Consider the following 17,401-nt stretch of genomic DNA (forward strand, 5'->3'; position numbering starts at 1 on the left):
ATACTCTTGACATTGCTTTGCATTGAAGATTCAGGCTAGAAAATTTTTCATACCCATTATAGGTATAATACAATTTATACAATACTCATTTCTATGCTAAGATTGCTCTAGCGTATGCGGCAAATAAAATGAGCATAGGTATGAATACGCATAAAAAATAAGTTAACATAGACTTGGGTATAACCACAGATCACATACTGCCCGGGCCTATAAGGTGTCACATAAGGTGATCCGTGGTATAACTAATGGTCAGAAGAGGGCAAGCAGCGCGCTTGGGATGAGGCGTTCTCTAAGACGTCTCAGCAGTGTCTGCTGGATGGGGCAAACCAGGTGGTCCGGGTGCGTCTTCTTGCTGCCGCAGAGCCCCACACCGCCGCCTGGGTGCAAGCCCTCCCAGTCACCAGTCTGGGACTCCACCTGGAGGACGAAACCGTCCGGGTAGCCCCGGCCGCTACTCAGGTCCACCACTCGCCGTTGTCAATGCACGGTTTTTTCTAGCAAGCTCCAGCCTAGTATTGATCTTATTCAGTATTTACGGTACGAAGATTTGATAACGGAATGTGACGTTTCCACATCATGCTTGATGGTTGAAGTTTGCAACGTTAACAACTACCAAGTCAAGTCGCAGCCCCAGTCATCTGGCACGTCTCTGTCATCGAATAAAGCCAATGAACAAGAAAATTATTATTTTCCAGCATAAATGAAAATATATAACACTGCTACAGGCGGTACGCGGATGTCATGCACATTACACACAACGATTCAATCGAATAAAAACTGGATTAACCATAAATCAGCACTGGATTAACCATAAATAATAACAGTACAGCACCAAACACTTGAGATACACATTATAGTACTTTAGAATTTAGATGCACAGAGGAGTAATGAGACTAAAAGTTTATGCACGCCCTATCTTAAAAAATATTGAACGAGATATTTCCACAGTGCAAAAACAAAACCGAAATCCGACAAAAAACCGATTCCAGGTTCAATGTCCACAGATTTAAAAACAAAACTTTCAAGTGCCCCCATGGTAAAAAAAATGACCAAAGACGGAATTGTAACAAAGAATAAATAAAGATATGTGCGGCAAACGAAGAGCGGCACTGGACGAGCGTCTGCCCAAAGTAGGCGCCCAGAGTTACTCCTTAGCCCAGCGGGCAGCAGCAAATGAATTACAGCCAAAGGAAGAATATGCATTAGTCTATTAAGGCTCATCGCACCATGACGAGGCACAGCTCGGATAACGCGATTCGCCTGCGTCCTCCAGGCGAGAAGCACCTCGAGTACGCTGCCGTGTCTTGACCAACTGCCGCATCCGTCGTCCGCGCCGCAGGCCTCCCAGCGGCCATGTTCCAACGGAGCCGTTGAGCTTCACCGTCTCCCGCTCCGCCTCTACAAGGTGGATGGAGGCCTGGCCGGACGGGTGGCACAAGGACATCTGGAGCTCCTGCTGCCGGCCCCGGTGGAAGGAGTAGATCGCCGCTCCGCGGTCGACATCCACCAGCTCCGAGCCGGCCACCAGTCCAGCTCGGAGTAGTGCCTCCATCGCATCGGCCGTCGACCGGCGTGGGGCCCGGATGTGACTAGTGCAGCTCCGTGGGGTGCCCTGCCGCGCTCTGCCGAGTGTGCAGAGAGCAGGTAGACTGGTGGCGGTGAAGAAAACAAGCTGTTATCTTCTTTCGGGATCTGTAAAGAAGCATTCCACTAAAAATACATCCGAAACGTTTTCCATATTTTTTACAGAACACAATGCAGTAGCCAAAATAGATATGAAGTATGTGAAGACAACAGTCTACTGCCATTAGATAACTGATCCTGATGGACAAATACTTTAGATACTAGTATATCATAAGGTGGTTCAAAGGCACACTTTGCAGCTCCAGTAAAAAATCACTGTTATTCATACTTCATACTGTAAGGGGAAAGGGTGGGGTGGGGATGCAGCCAAGAGTGCATCATATAGGGTTGTAGTGGTCGGACCATCTGGAGCAATAGCCTGTTTTTGCCGTTTTTAATGTTAACCCTATGGCGCACATGAGCACGCGCCACGGGCGCACCCCCGGCCGAATCGTGCCCAAAATCTAATACGACCTGTTGAATTACGTGACCCACGAGTCGTGAGAATTTCACCCTCGTGCGTCAATCGACGGCGCCGCAATATCCGTTTTTGGGCGTCACGCCGCCGCAGCCTGTTTTTGCCGATTCTAATGCTAACCCTATGGCGCACATGAGCACGCGCCACGGGCGCACCCCCGGCCGCATCGTGCCCAAGATTTAATACGACCTGTTGAATGACGCGACCCACGAGCCGTGAAAATTTCACCCTCGTGCGTCAATCGACGGCGCCGCATAAAGCCTTTTAAGCGTAACCCCGACGGCGGCGGACTTTTTAATATTTATAGATGAATAGTAGACCACTACAACCGCTGGGTCGTGTCCCAGCGGTTGATGGTCCCACCAGATGGTCCGCGGAGGGGAGACCCATACCAGAACGTAGATTGTGAAACAATGTAAGTATCTGCCAATATTACCTTTTCCAGAAGAGTTGAAAAACAGCAATGGGTCAGCTCTTGTGAGAAGCACCATGCAGTGTTGGCTGCACTTCAATCTTGTCTCCTGTAAAAAAAAAACAGTATCACTGTATGATTGACAGTTTGATTGCATTTCCTTCAAGCTGCAACATCTCTATTTTAGACATTTTCAGTTCCCACTTGCGCACGGCACCCTACTAACCGGTCTCTAGCGATGTGCCAAATCTGAGCACAATCGGCCCGGCCGTTCTCGACATCTGGAAGCGTCACCCTGCACATGTGCACGTGCAGTTGCACCCCAACCGTGACACATTTAAACACATTGCCCGGTGGGTGCCTACATCCTTTTTATAATGTAGTTATTGTCATCACAATCAAGTTGTACCGTGCTATTGTCATTACAACAAAAATGACACCTCTCTGTTTTACACGTGTCACGTGCAGTGGAGGTCACCCGCATGCATTGTCCATAGTAAATACCTGTAAGAAGGGTATACGCTACCCCACACAAAAACCGCAAGTGTAACAGTGTCCATCCCCTCCCCGGCGCCGTCTTCTTCCAGGGGAGGCGCCCCGGCCGCCGCACTGGGGCGTAGCGGAGTCCGTGCTTTTAGCACAGCAAAATATCCACCCAGGCTAGATTAAGGTCACGACAACCTAGGATTAAGAGTGGCTACAGACTCCAGGCTTTATGCAGACTTAACATTGAAGCATTATATATGCAACTAAATGACACACATGGTGTTTGTTCTAACCTTCTCAACAGAAAGTGAACGTGTCAGGACAGCACCCCTTGGTGACCATTATATTCAAGGAGTGTAGGAACTGATTCCCCAGGGGTGAAGCGATAGAAGCAAAAACATGAGTCACTAGTTCCCTCCTGTGTCTTCCCTCCTGCAGGAAAAAATAATACATGTGTGATGCCCAATGTGACTGATAACTGCATATTATAAAGCTGGAAATATTGTACAAAGTTGTGACAACACAAGCAAACTATGCATGTCACTGCTCTTGTATAACTTTTCTATTTTTATTGCTATATGAGACCTCACAAGACACAAAAATATGCATGGTTAGAAAGGGGGTAACAATACATTTCAAATGAACTAAGCAGATTATTTCTAAGCTCATTTAAGTCACAATTTCTGCTATATTTCGCTTGGAGTCACTTCATAGTTTGAACTCAAGGTGCCTTGTGGATTTACCTCAGGTATGTAGGTAAATCCACAAGGATTTATGGGCTTTACCTCAGTTATGTAGCTGCTCCCTCAATTTAAGTTTCTCGTTAAATTTCATTGAGGCGTTGCAAGATGGGCTGTAGCCAAATATGCTTCCCTGTTTAGCTGATGCTCATAATACCTGAACATTTCTAATTCCAATTTTTATAGCTGTTAACAATTGCTAAAGGCCCATGTACCTAGACAATAATGACTTTACAGAGGAAACCCCTGGCTGTGTTTCATGGGCACGCTGCCAGCAGCTGCCAGCGCATTCCGTGGAGCTAACGTCAACCTCTGGTAGTGTTGGAGGTATAGGCTTGTTGATGTCTATGGAAGCCAAAAGTGGCTGACAGAGTGCCGCGTTAAACCACCCTTATTTTTTGCACAATAATGGTGTGATAACTGTTCCTGCAAAAAAAAATAAGGTGAAGTGAACTAAAATCAGGTCAAACATTTATATGTACCCAAAAGTAGCAGTGTATGGAGTACCTATATTCACATTACCAATAATATGATGCACAACAGGCCATAGAAAACCAGTGCAGTTGGGGAAACTACAAGGTGAACGTCAAAAAATGGATTGGTCAATAAATGGACTTTTGATGACCATATATGGGCATAAATGCAGCCCCCGCTACTAAGTGTGAAAAACGGTATGACAAGCCGGTACTTGCGGTATCGCGTCCACTTATTGGAGAGAAAAGGCTTCCATTTTTCACTAGCAATTGGTGTGATTTGATAAAATTTGGCGAATTGACTCGAAAATGGCGATAGGAAAACGGCTTTTCTGCAGGTTCTGGGCGTCGCAATCAGCTGGCCATTCAATAAATGGATTGGTTTTATAAAAGAAAATTGTTCAAAGATTTAATTTAATTACAATAAACAAAAATATTTAATTCTATAATAATAACTTAACTACAATTTAAAAAACCATAAACAAAATAATAAAAATAATGACATTTTTAAACCACGGTACTGCTTACATTTTTTGGCGCGTCCGTTTCAATCCGCCACATTTGCCAATCACGGACCAATCACGGTTTGACCTTGCGTTGTAACTCTGCGATTTAGAGCCGCCAGTTAATTATGCACCGGGTGAGTGTAGGCCTTGCGTGGTTAAAAAACATTCTTATGCCTTATCTTTTCATTTGAATGCTAAAATTCATTGAAAAGATGAAGTTGTCTGATTTTATGACCATATATGGTCATCGCCCCGCCCACTCCAGCCGCTGATTGGCTAATCCAATTTTTGTTTGGCTCCTCGTAGTTTCCCCAACTGAGTGAATGTTGAATTGTACCCCAATTTCAATATCAATATGGCACTTGGCAATAACAGTAAAACACACCGTTTTTTATGTTAAATCAACAGAGAAAACTCCTGAACGTAAAAAATGATCAGAATGTATAATAAGGATAAAAGTATAAATAAAAATCGACATCAGCGCCTATCATCGCCCCTGCACATTCACCACTCCCCATTCCACACGCACAGATTGTTTACCCCTTGGTTTACCCCGTGTTCGCAGTCTCCCTGACGACGGAGATTCTATACGCCCACCGACCAATCACGTTGAAGATCAGCGGGGCTTGGCCGCAGTTCTCGAACGCCATTGACCAGATTAAGCAGGATCTTCGTCGTCAGTAAACTGTGAACACGGTGTTACATAATTCGCTATGGTAACAAAAGCGCCAGAATTGACTACGAGAATTGGATCCGAAGGTCAAATGGGTCACGTGACTGACAAGTTCAGATGGACAACACCTGGAAAACGGCACAACGTACAATAACGCTCTATATATCATTGGAAAGAGCATCAAAAATTGTATATCCTATCAACTTTTCACTTGAATATGTCTTCAAGGTACAAAGTTATTAAGCATCAAAGACGCTCCCATTGACTTTGCATGTTAAAATTTTTCATCTTTAAACGAGCCTAAAGACAACAAACGAATTTGCACAGCTTAAAGAAGCATAACAACATGTTCTATGGTCTTTTCTCAACAAGTCCTGAAAGTTTAAACAAAATCGTATCATATAATTTTGTACAATGAGCGAATGAAAAAGTCTCTGCAAAAACGCCCATTGACTTAACATGGGGAGCGAAAAAAGTTCAACTTTGACCTCGTGCAAAGACACGTTACGAAGTTCTGAGGGGTATACGGCGCACACTAGCGTGTACCCAAACGTGTTTGCCATAAAATGCTGGGAAGAAAACCACCTCCTTCTTGGCTCGTTTTTCCGCTATTGGCGATCGCGCAAAAAGTGTCCAAAACCCCGTTGACTTAACATGGGGAAAATGGAATCGCACGTGCCACGTGCCACGAGGTTTTAAGCGAGTAGCGACCGGTGCCATCAGGTAGATCGCCCCCAAGAGCCCATACACTGAACTTTTTACGAAAATCGCAATGCACGTTTAGGCCCCACCCAAAATGTCTCGATTCGCTGCCAGACTTGCTAAACATAGCCCGGAGAAGGACCGCTCCGGTTGTTTTTCAATAGAAAAACACAATTCTAACGAATAGTGTTTGTCTTTTCAAACAACCTGCGGTTACCAGCATCTGCGATGCCGGGCTCCGCATCGCGGGACCGCAGGTTGTTTGAGCAAGCACCTCTGTACCGCCCGCCGCAAAACGCTAAACCGCAAAACTCGCAAAACGCACGCTCAAAACGCAACGCAAAAGCCGCCAAAAAACAATCGCCCGCAGGCACAAAACCGCAGAAAAAAAACGCAAAAAAGCCGCAAAAACGCCCGTCCGCCGCAAAACGCAAACACCGCAAAAAACGCAAATACCACCGCCACAAAAAATCGCCCGCATCGCCCGCCGCCAAAGGCAAAACGCCGCGAAACGCGGCCGCCCGCCTAAAACCGCAACACCGCCAATAACGCCCGGCCGCCGGCGACCGCAAAACCCCGCAAAAAACGGCCGCCCGCCGCAAACTACAAAACGCCGCAAAAAACGGCCGCCCGCCGCAAACCGCCGCTAAAACGGCCGCCCGCCGCCAAACGCAAACACCGCAAAACACCCGCATCGCCCGCTCGCCGTCAAACACAAAAAAAAAACGCAAAAAACGCAAACACCGCCGCAAAAACGCCCGCAACGCACGCCGGCCCGCCGCAAACCGCAAAACGCCGCAAAAAACGGCCGCCCGCCGCCAAACAAAAACACCGCAAAAAACGCAAAAACGGCCGCCCGCCGCCAAACGCAAACACCGAAAAAACACAAACACCACCGCAAAAACGCCCGCCGTAGGCAAAACGCAAACACTGACACGTTAAGACAAATATGGCGCCCTGCGGCAAATGTGGTGCATTCATATCTACCGTTTAAGCAGCCATCGCTTAATTACAGCGCATCCTAATCGTCCAATTTTCGACAAAATAACGCACATTCTGCACTTTGTGGCAAAAATGGCGCTTTGAGACAAACGTGGCGCACTGCAACAAACGTGCCGCATTCGCTAATGTCGCTTAACAATTCATCAACCCACCAAATTCTAGTCCAATCGGACTTAAACTGACAAAGTTATGTACATTTGAATATTTCACTATAAAATATATCCGCAACGGAGGTGCCCAAATTTGCACGTGTGCCACGTGATCGCCGGTGGTGTAAGCAGGACTTGTCTCCTCACTGATTGCACCATTTCAGTATTCCTGGCTTGTGCTGTTTTCGGTCTCTAGCGGTGTACCATGTTTAGTATTAAATCGCATCCTTCAATGGGAGGTATCCCTGTCACCTGTTCGTATACTGTCTGAGCCAAGACCATATATAGGTCTGAGCTCAAATCTCGGTAAAGTCGTGCTTTTTTACCAAATTCCTCAAAAACGGCACAACTTGCAATAACGTTCTATATATCATTGGAAAGAGCATCAAAAGTTGTATAACCTATCAACTTTTCACTTAAATATATCTCAACGGTAAAAAGTTATTAAGCAACAAAGACGCTCCCATTGACTTTCCATGTTAAAATTTTTCATTTTTAAACGAGCTTACAAAGAACAAACGAATTTGCACAGCTTAAAGAAGTATAACAACATGTTCTTTGGTCTTTTCTCAACAAGTCCTGCAAGTTTAAACAAAATCGTATCATATAATTTTGTATAATGAGCGAATGAAATTGTCTCTGCAAAAACGCCCATTGCCTTAACATGGGGAGCGAAAAAAGTTCAACTTCAAACTCGTGCAACTCACGTTAACGAATTCTGACGGGTATACGGCGCACACGGGCGTGTACCTGAATGTGTGGGCCATAGAATGGTGGGCAGCAAACCATACCTTGTTCCGCGATTTTTTCCGCTATTCGCGATCGCGCAAAAAGTGTCCAAAACCCCATTGACTTAACATGGGGAAAATGGAATCGCACGTGCCACGTGCCACGAGGTTTTAAGCGAGTAGCGACCGATGCCATCAGGTAGATCGCCTCCGGAAGCCCATACCCTGAACTTTTTACGGAAATCGCAATGCACGTTTAGGCCCCGGTCAAGTTGCCCCAATTCGCGGCCAGACTTGCAAAACATAGCCCGGAGACGGACCGCTCCGGTTGTTTTTCAATAGAAAAACACAATTCTAACGAATAGTGTTTGTCTACTTCAAACAACCTGCGGTTACCGTACTGCACATAGGAAGCACGAATTGCGGATTCTCATACACTCTGGGCGATTTTCCCCTAGCCAGTGCAAGAGTGGAGAAAGACCTTGGTGTCCACGTGGACGACGCTCTTAAGTTTCGTGAACACGCAGCGTCAGCAGTGGCGAAGGCTACGCAGCTCCTCGCCGTAATCAAGAAATCGTTTTCCCTCATCAACGAAGTCACGCTGCCCATTCTTTTCAAAACCCTGGTTCGCCCACACTTAGAATACGGGAACCTTGTATGGGGTCCATTTTACAGAGCGAATCAGCGACAGGTCGAAAGAGTTCAGCGCAGGGCAACCCGGCTGGTAGAGAGCATCCGCCACAAACCCTACACGGAGCGACTCAAAGAACTGAAGATGCCATCACTGCATTATAGACGACTGAGAGGTGATATGATCTTCACATACCAACTATTTCACAGAGGGGTCGATGCCGACCGACCCCAGGTCATTCTTCGCTCTGGCTGCAGGAGTTACTCGGGGACATCAGTTTAAAATCCAGAAGTTTCCAGCAGCCTCGAGGGTGAGGCCTTTGCCGCCCGAGTCGTGAACGACTGGAATGGACTCCCCTCCGAGGTGGTTGGTGCACCCTCGCTGAACTGCTTCAAGGCAAGACTGGACGCACACTGGTCCCACATCATATACTCCGTACCTGATCCTGATTGATCTCGTAAAGCCATAATCCCAGGAGCTCGATAAGATCGGGTACCACAGGCCATTATGGCTAAAAATCCCGAAACCTTAAAGTAAAACCACAATGCTTGAGGGTGTTTTCGGTTAAAAGAATAGCATTTCAATTATCTCCTACTGCGTGCCATGGTTTTTGTTACACATAAGAAGAAAACAACTGACATTTGTGGCCAAAAACATCCCCCTTCCCTGCCGGCTCGAATTAATGTACCTATTGCATACACATTAAACAATATAAAGCCCTCTTGTCATTGCGTGGCAAGTATTCTTTTTTCTACAAAATCGAGAATAACTCGAAGACTGTCATGGGTCACCACCTACATTTTTCTGTTTTCACCCAGTTTTGAAAGTTCGTTCAGGTACACTGCAGCACCATAAGCTGTAATTTTGATTTATGTAAATTTGATTGCGGTTTTATTCACCTGCAATAAAAGACTAGCAGGTGTGGCCAACAACGCCCAAGGTTGAAGGTAAAAAACGTCCGACAAGATTTTTGGCCCACTTTTGAATGTCACTCTATGTAGCTTACCGCTTAACTAATTAAAACAAGGATTGCAGAGCTCTATTCATACATTTCAGCATCCTCTTCAACAAATCAACAATATTATCAGTCGGGCACACTGTAGTATTTCCGATCCACTTATGGAAACGCTTCCATTTTTGGAACAATGTTCCAAAAATGGATACGCCGTTTCCAAAAATAGAAACGGTCTGTTCCATTAATGGAGACGCTGCGTGCATCGCTACCTTGAAAGCAAACTGGGCATTGATTGCTGCAATTTGGCATGCGCAGGATGCCACCAATCGACAGCCAGCATTCTAGTTTATATTCCTCTTCTCCGAATTTCCGATCAGAAACCGAAAGTCGACAAACGAGGCGATGCTTATAACATGTTGACGTGATAAAAAAATTCACAAGTTTTCTAATCAAATAAGGTCTGCACCGTCGTCACACCAAATACCGTCGTATTCTGACGATGAATTTATTCATTCTAGCTCATGTGTAACATTGATATCAATTTTATATATTGAAATGATATCTACACTTTATGTACTGCCCACTTTGGACCACATTTGTCCAGTAGTTTCTAGGAAATCTTAGTTTTAGTTGACTTTTGAATGTGCTAAGTTGCGGCGCATAATATATTAGTATCAAACCCGACGTCCAAGGTAACTGCCGAGAGCCGAGATGCTAAACCAGTCCCAAAACATCAATTTTTAGTTGCATGTGAATTTTAAAAAACACATTTAAAGGGACTATCCCACCTTTAACATGGGGTTTGAGTTGAGATAGCCAAGTTTGCGGCGAGGTTCAGAAACCACTATCTATCTAGGTTGCAACCCCCGCGGCCTCTTGGTGTTGAAGAAATTTGTTCCCTTCATTTGAAAATGGGCCTTGCGCCAGGCCCTATCTTCAACATGGAGCGACCGTTAGTGTGACGTCACCTCGTTTAGTCATTCTGATTTAAATGGGTTTGTTAGTTAAAAAATCACTTAAAACTTGGTCTGAACTTTGTTGTAGTGCCTACAGAGTAAAAAGAATCAGCTTTATGACAGTAATGTGACCTGGGGAAGGAGGTAATTTTGGGCTGTGACGTCACATATCATCCAATCTATAAAGTCGACCACAATTTAACTGGTTTTAACAACATTTTAGAAGGTGGGATAGTTCCTTTAAGCTAAATTTGCACACATTTGAACTTCAGCGTTTCTATTTTTGGAACGTCAGCGTTCCCATTTTTGGAAACTAAGTCTCCATAAATGGATACGATTCAGGAGCATTTTTAGGTGGTGACTTTGAATGCATACGACAGCTTTCCATGCAAGAAGACAAGTGCTTTTGGTGTATCCGTGCTTGTTTTACGCAAAACAGTGGTTATACCTACATCAAATCCAGCCACCCTTGGCAAGAAAATTTGTGCGGAAATGTTAGCGTTTCTATTTATGGAGCAAGCGTTTTCATTTTTGGAACAGAAGAGTAGTCAAAATTGGAAACGTTTCCAATAAAAGAAATGTCTCCATAAATGAATCGGAGATACCACAGTGCGCCGGACTGTTATCAGCATTAATTGAGCTATTAGGGGTGGCATATGTCGATATCACATAAGACACCAAAATGCAAATTACTCTGCAAGGAAGTATCCATAGCTCCATAGCAACCACCTAGCAACGTGAATCAAAGCTGTAAACAACTCGCGTTTGTCTCAGATGCGCATTTTTCGGAGCATATAACCAGAATCTGTTATCCTCGGAGTCATTTGTTGCAAAACAGAGTGACCATTTGACTATCAATAAGGACGATTTTTGCGAAATTCATGTTTCTTGCCTAACTACCTTTCGAAAAAGTTAACAGACGCTAAACAAGTTAGTCGAGCCGACGAAGATGGTCGAGCGTGGCAGTGCAGCGTCAAACTCACCGTGTCTGTTCTTTCCCGAGTCTTCAAGTCTCTTCTAGCAAACCATTAGACAGCAACAATTTATGACGAATTTTTCGAAATAATATCTGATCACTTCTATCACAACTGACACCTCAATCAACAGCCGGATCCGTCAAGGGTCCCGACGTCCCGACAAGATTCCTATAGATTCCCATAGATTCCTACGATTCCTAAAGATAAGGTTGGGCCAGGCAGTCACGTGACAGTTTCTGCTTGGTGTTTGAGTTGTGCCCAAGGCTATAGAACTCCGTTGTGCCGCCATCGTGGTTTATTGATATCTTTAAACAATTTTGACAAAATGTAGCTGAATATGTTAACATATATTTTTGTAAAAAATTGATTTTATTTAATAAACAGAAATAAGCAAAAAACAAAAGTTTTGGCCTAAGCGTAAAACTCTTATTTATGTAATACTCTTGACATTGCTTTGCATTGAAGATTCAGGCTAGAAAATTTTTCATACCCATTATAGGTATAATACAATTTATACAATACTCATTTCTATGCTAAGATTGCTCTAGCGTATGCGGCAAATAAAATGAGCATAGGTATGAATACGCATAAAAAATAAGTTAACATAGACTTGGGTATAACCACAGATCACATACTGCCCGGGCCTATAAGGTGTCACATAAGGTGATCCGTGGTATAACTAATGGTCAGAAGAGGGCAAGCAGCGCGCTTGGGATGAGGCGTTCTCTAAGACGTCTCAGCAGTGTCTGCTGGATGGGGCAAACCAGGTGGTCCGGGTGCGTCTTCTTGCTGCCGCAGAGCCCCACACCGCCGCCTGGGTGCAAGCCCTCCCAGTCACCAGTCTGGGACTCCACCTGGAGGACGAAACCGTCCGGGTAGCCCCGGCCGCTACTCAGGTCCACCACTCGCCGTTGTCAATGCACGGTTTTTCTAGCAAGCTCCAGCCTAGTATTGATCTTATTCAGTATTTACGGTACGAAGATTTGATAACGGAATGTGACGTTTCCACATCATGCTTGATGGTTGAAGTTTGCAACGTTAACAACTACCAAGTCAAGTCGCAGCCCCAGTCATCTGGCACGTCTCTGTCATCGAATAAAGCCAATGAACAAGAAAATTATTATTTTCCAGCATAAATGAAAATATATAACACTGCTACAGGCGGTACGCGGATGTCATGCACATTACACACAACGATTCAATCGAATAAAAACTGGATTAACCATAAATCAGCACTGGATTAACCATAAATAATAACAGTACAGCACCAAACACTTGAGATACACATTATAGTACTTTAGAATTTAGATGCACAGAGGAGTAATGAGACTAAAAGTTTATGCACGCCCTATCTTAAAAAATATTGAACGAGATATTTCCACAGTGCAAAAACAAAACCGAAATCCGACAAAAACCGATTCCAGGTTCAATGTCCACAGATTTAAAAACAAAACTTTCAAGTGCCCCCATGGTAAAAAAAATGACCAAAGACGGAATTGTAACAAAGAATAAATAAAGATATGTGCGGCAAACGAAGAGCGGCACTGGACGAGCGTCTGCCCAAAGTAGGCGCCCAGAGTTACTCCTTAGCCCAGCGGGCAGCAGCAAATGAATTACAGCCAAAGGAAGAATATGCATTAGTCTATTAAGGCTCATCGCACCATGACGAGGCACAGCTCGGATAACGCGATTCGCCTGCGTCCTCCAGGCGAGAAGCACCTCGAGTACGCTGCCGTGTCTTGACCAACTGCCGCATCCGTCGTCCGCGCCGCAGGCCTCCCAGCGGCCATGTTCCAACGGAGCCGTGAGCTTCACCGTCTCCCGCTCCGCCTCTACAAGGTGGATGGAGGCCTGGCCGGACGGGTGGCACAAGGACATCTGGAGCTCCTGCTGCCGGCCCCGGTGGAAGGAGTAGATCGCCGCTCCGCGGTCGACATCCACCAGCTCCGAGCCGGCCACCAGTCCAGCTCGGAGTAGTGCCTCCATCGCATCGGCCGTCGACCGGCGTGGGGCCCGGATGTGACTAGTGCAGCTCCGTGGGGTGCCCTGCCGCGCTCTGCCGAGTGTGCAGAGAGCAGGTAGACTGGTGGCGGTGAAGAAAACAAGCTGTTATCTTCTTTCGGGATCTGTAAAGAAGCATTCCACTAAAAAATACATCCGAAACGTTTTCCATATTTTTTTACAGAACACAATGCAGTAGCCAAAATAGATATGAAGTATGTGAAGACAACAGTCTACTGCCATTAGATAACTGATCCTGATGGACAAATACTTTAGATACTAGTATATCATAAGGTGGTTCAAAGGCACACTTTGCAGCTCCAGTAAAAAATCACTGTTATTCATACTTCATACTGTAAGGGGAAAGGGTGGGGTGGGGATGCAGCCAAGAGTGCATCATATAGGGTTGTAGTGGTCGGACCATCTGGAGCAATAGCCTGTTTTTGCCGTTTTTAATGTTAACCCTATGGCGCACATGAGCACGCGCCACGGGCGCACCCCCGGCCGAATCGTGCCCAAAATCTAATACGACCTGTTGAATTACGTGACCCACGAGTCGTGAGAATTTCACCCTCGTGCGTCAATCGACGGCGCCGCAATATCCGTTTTTGGGCGTCACGCCGCCGCAGCCTGTTTTTGCCGATTCTAATGCTAACCCTATGGCGCACATGAGCACGCGCCACGGGCGCACCCCCGGCCGCATCGTGCCCAAGATTTAATACGACCTGTTGAATGACGCGACCCACGAGCCGTGAAAATTTCACCCTCGTGCGTCAATCGACGGCGCCGCATAAAGCCTTTTTAAGCGTAACCCCGACGGCGGCGGACTTTTTAATATTTATAGATGAATAGTAGACCACTACAACCGCTGGGTCGTGTCCCAGCGGTTGATGGTCCCACCAGATGGTCCGCGGAGGGGAGACCCATACCAGAACGTAGATTGTGAAACAATGTAAGTATCTGCCAATATTACCTTTTCCAGAAGAGTTGAAAAACAGCAATGGGTCAGCTCTTGTGAGAAGCACCATGCAGTGTTGGCTGCACTTCAATCTTGTCTCCTGTAAAAAAAAAACAGTATCACTGTATGATTGACAGTTTGATTGCATTTCCTTCAAGCTGCAACATCTCTATTTTAGACATTTTCAGTTCCCACTTGCGCACGGCACCCTACTAACCGGTCTCTAGCGATGTGCCAAATCTGAGCACAATCGGCCCGGCCGTTCTCGACATCTGGAAGCGTCACCCTGCACATGTGCACGTGCAGTTGCACCCCAACCGTGACACATTTAAACACATTGCCCGGTGGGTGCCTACATCCTTTTTATAATGTAGTTATTGTCATCACAATCAAGTTGTACCGTGCTATTGTCATTACAACAAAAATGACACCTCTCTGTTTTACACGTGTCACGTGCAGTGGAGGTCACCCGCATGCATTGTCCATAGTAAATACCTGTAAGAAGGGTATACGCTACCCCACACAAAAAACCGCAAGTGTAACAGTGTCCATCCCCTCCCCGGCGCCGTCTTCTTCCAGGGGAGGCGCCCCGGCCGCCGCACTGGGGCGTAGCGGAGTCCGTGCTTTTAGCACAGCAAAATATCCACCCAGGCTAGATTAAGGTCACGACAACCTAGGATTAAGAGTGGCTACAGACTCCAGGCTTTATGCAGACTTAACATTGAAGCATTATATATGCAACTAAATGACACACATGGTGTTTGTTCTAACCTTCTCAACAGAAAGTGAACGTGTCAGGACAGCACCCCTTGGTGACCATTATATTCAAGGAGTGTAGGAACTGATTCCCCAGGGGTGAAGCGATAGAAGCAAAAACATGAGTCACTAGTTCCCTCCTGTGTCTTCCCTCCTGCAGGAAAAAATAATACATGTGTGATGCCCAATGTGACTGATAACTGCATATTATAAAGCTGGAAATATTGTACAAAGTTGTGACAACACAAGCAAACTATGCATGTCACTGCTCTTGTATAACTTTTCTATTTTTATTGCTATATGAGACCTCACAAGACACAAAAATATGCATGGTTAGAAAGGGGGTAACAATACATTTCAAATGAACTAAGCAGATTATTTCTAAGCTCATTTAAGTCACAATTTCTGCTATATTTCGCTTGGAGTCACTTCATAGTTTGAACTCAAGGTGCCTTGTGGATTTACCTCAGGTATGTAGGTAAATCCACAAGGATTTATGGGCTTTACCTCAGTTATGTAGCTGCTCCCTCAATTTAAGTTTCTCGTTAAATTTCATTGAGGCGTTGCAAGATGGGCTGTAGCCAAATATGCTTCCCTGTTTAGCTGATGCTCATAATACCTGAACATTTCTAATTCCAATTTTTATAGCTGTTAACAATTGCTAAAGGCCCATGTACCTAGACAATAATGACTTTACAGAGGAAACCCCTGGCTGTGTTTCATGGGCACGCTGCCAGCAGCTGCCAGCGCATTCCGTGGAGCTAACGTCAACCTCTGGTAGTGTTGGAGGTATAGGCTTGTTGATGTCTATGGAAGCCAAAAGTGGCTGACAGAGTGCCGCGTTAAACCACCCTTATTTTTTGCACAATAATGGTGTGATAACTGTTCCTGCAAAAAAAAATAAGGTGAAGTGAACTAAAATCAGGTCAAACATTTATATGTACCCAAAAGTAGCAGTGTATGGAGTACCTATATTCACATTACCAATAATATGATGCACAACAGGCCATAGAAAACCAGTGCAGTTGGGGAAACTACAAGGTGAACGTCAAAAAATGGATTGGTCAATAAATGGACTTTTGATGACCATATATGGGCATAAATGCAGCCCCCGCTACTAAGTGTGAAAAACGGTATGACAAGCCGGTACTTGCGGTATCGCGTCCACTTATTGGAGAGAAAAGGCTTCCATTTTTCACTAGCAATTGGTGTGATTTGATAAAATTTGGCGAATTGACTCGAAAATGGCGATAGGAAAACGGCTTTTCTGCAGGTTCTGGGCGTCGCAATCAGCTGGCCATTCAATAAATGGATTGGTTTTATAAAAGAAAATTGTTCAAAGATTTAATTTAATTACAATAAACAAAAATATTTAATTCTATAATAATAACTTAACTACAATTTAAAAAACCATAAACAAAATAATAAAAATAATGACATTTTTAAACCACGGTACTGCTTACATTTTTTGGCGCGTCCGTTTCAATCCGCCACATTTGCCAATCACGGACCAATCACGGTTTGACCTTGCGTTGTAACTCTGCGATTTAGAGCCGCCAGTTAATTATGCACCGGGTGAGTGTAGGCCTTGCGTGGTTAAAAAACATTCTTATGCCTTATCTTTTCATTTGAATGCTAAAATTCATTGAAAAGATGAAGTTGTCTGATTTTATGACCATATATGGTCATCGCCCCGCCCACTCCAGCCGCTGATTGGCTAATCCAATTTTTGTTTGGCTCCTCGTAGTTTCCCCAACTGAGTGAATGTTGAATTGTACCCCAATTTCAATATCAATATGGCACTTGGCAATAACAGTAAAACACACCGTTTTTTATGTTAAATCAACAGAGAAAACTCCTGAACGTAAAAAATGATCAGAATGTATAATAAGGATAAAAGTATAAATAAAAATCGACATCAGCGCCTATCATCGCCCCTGCACATTCACCACTCCCCATTCCACACGCACAGATTGTTTACCCCTTGGTTTACCCCGTGTTCGCAGTCTCCCTGACGACGGAGATTCTATACGCCCACCGACCAATCACGTTGAAGATCAGCGGGGCTTGGCCGCAGTTCTCGAACGCCATTGACCAGATTAAGCAGGATCTTCGTCGTCAGTAAACTGTGAACACGGTGTTACATAATTCGCTATGGTAACAAAAGCGCCAGAATTGACTACGAGAATTGGATC

General features: G+C 45.0%; 2 long non-coding RNA genes across 12 annotated transcripts; both read right to left on the bottom strand.

Annotated features, from left to right (window-relative positions):
- Nucleotides 1-1,088: 1,088 nt before the first annotated feature.
- LOC122364624 lies at nucleotides 1,089-11,658 on the bottom strand. 11 transcript variants are annotated; one of them, XR_006253594.1, is made up of 3 exons: nucleotides 11,498-11,658; nucleotides 2,538-2,622; nucleotides 1,089-1,692 (listed from the first exon to the last, which is right to left on the bottom strand). It is a non-coding gene; the product is annotated as an uncharacterized LOC122364624 (long non-coding RNA). The 11 variants fall into 11 exon arrangements; XR_006253601.1 differs by lacking the exon at nucleotides 11,498-11,658 and adding an exon at nucleotides 5,271-5,291; XR_006253599.1 differs by lacking the exon at nucleotides 11,498-11,658 and adding an exon at nucleotides 5,221-5,235.
- Nucleotides 11,659-13,014: 1,356 nt separating this feature from the next.
- Nucleotides 13,015-17,157, bottom strand: LOC122364626. Its single transcript, XR_006253603.1, has 3 exons — nucleotides 14,668-17,157; nucleotides 14,466-14,550; nucleotides 13,015-13,617 (listed from the first exon to the last, which is right to left on the bottom strand). It is a non-coding gene; the product is annotated as an uncharacterized LOC122364626 (long non-coding RNA).
- Between the last annotated feature and the right edge of the window lie 244 nt (nucleotides 17,158-17,401).

This window comes from Amphibalanus amphitrite, unplaced genomic scaffold (assembly GCF_019059575.1).
Source record: "Amphibalanus amphitrite isolate SeventyFive unplaced genomic scaffold, NRLGWU_Aamphi_draft 000687F_arrow, whole genome shotgun sequence".
Classification (NCBI taxonomy): Eukaryota; Metazoa; Arthropoda; class Thecostraca; order Balanomorpha; family Balanidae; genus Amphibalanus; species Amphibalanus amphitrite.